Raw genomic sequence first — 1,495 nt, 5'->3', positions numbered from 1 at the left:
TTGGCAGCCTTACACCCGCAGGATTAGGCAGCTCTGACTCCACTGGGGTCACCACTCTTGTACCCATCTCAGCCAGGAGGACATAGAAGCTCAGAGAAATTAGTGACAGCCTGACCGCAGAAGGCAAGTAGAGAGCGGCCCACCAGGCGCCCTCCCATCAACTGGGGCTCGTACCTGGCATGAGTCGATGCCCCCGGCCAGGTAACCGGCACAGAGCATGGTGCTGGGGCGAAGCCCGGGCCCCAGGGCCCTTCGGCACGTGTCTGCGCTGAGCAGGGGCACGCGGGCCTCCCTCAGCGCCTCAGCCGCAGGCCCATCTACAGGGAAGCGGTGGAGTGGGCTCAAGCCTGGAGGGCAGGGGCTCCGTTTTGAGGGTCCCCCCTCCCATTGCACCCCACTTGATTCCTCCCCCTTTGCAAGATCGGGCAGTGTTTTGCGAAGACAGCTAGGGTAGGTCTGATTCGGTGCACACTCCCCCAGACTTCATCACCCCAGACCCTATTCTTCCAGGGCAAACCCGCGCGGGTCCAGCCCTGCCGGTACCTTCGAAAAGGGCCCCCCAGCCTGCGATGGCGCAGGCGGTGCCGGCGGCGGGCTCCCGGGGTCCCTGGGGCAGACACACGGGGCGCGCCGCCCCTCCCGGGCTCACGGGCGTCCACAGTTGCACCAGGGCAAGGTCGTTATGAAAGGTCCGCAGGTCAAACTAGGGAGAGAGGGGCGACGCGGGGTCAACGAGGTGTGCGGTGGAGATGCTGTTCCAGCTCCGAGGGCCGGGGGGCTGCCCTCTCACCTGGGGGTGGCACAAGATGCGGTTCACCGGCACCTCCTCCGCTTGCTCCCCCCGGGGCCCCTCCGCGAGCGTCACCGTCCACAGAAGCTCGTTCGGGGCGCTGCGTGGCGAGCCGCAGGTTCCCTGGAGGCCCTGCTCCCGCCCACGGGCACCACCCAGCAAGCCCGCAAGCCCAGCTGTTTCCCGTCGGGGGGCAGGGAGGGCGAGCCTGGGTGAGGCCGCTGCCGCCAGGGGGCTGAAGGCGCGCCCGGGCCGGGAGCCGCGGGCGCCTTGAGGTCGGGGCCCGCCCGCCCGCCAGGGGAGCCAGCAGAGACCGGCCCCTCGCGGCGGGGTCGCCCCACCCCAACAATCTGGGGTGACCCGGGGCTGGGTCAGAGGGCCTGCGGGCCGGACGTACCCTGCAAGCACTGAGCCGCCCGTGAGCTCTCAAGGACGTCGCCAACAAGAACGCCGCCACATAGAGGCTGTCTGATGCGTCACAGCCGCCTCAGCAAGGCCAGGCCCCGGGTTGCTTTGGTTTGCATTTATATTGCCGTCAGTTGCTCGCGCCACCCAGACCTATCATGGTCCTCCACATTACTAGTACTGGAAATACGAAACCAACAACACTAACCTCTGCTACATAACGAGCCCCCCCTGACTACTCACTCTCGATGCCCAACCGCTCCGCAACCTTGTGCACTTTTAATATATTTTTCGACTCTC

The sequence above is a fragment of the Myotis lucifugus genome, unplaced genomic scaffold (genome assembly GCF_000147115.1).
Source record: "Myotis lucifugus unplaced genomic scaffold, Myoluc2.0 scaffold_3, whole genome shotgun sequence".
In the NCBI taxonomy this organism is placed as follows: Eukaryota; Metazoa; Chordata; class Mammalia; order Chiroptera; family Vespertilionidae; genus Myotis; species Myotis lucifugus.
This window is presented reverse-complemented; position numbering follows the sequence as displayed.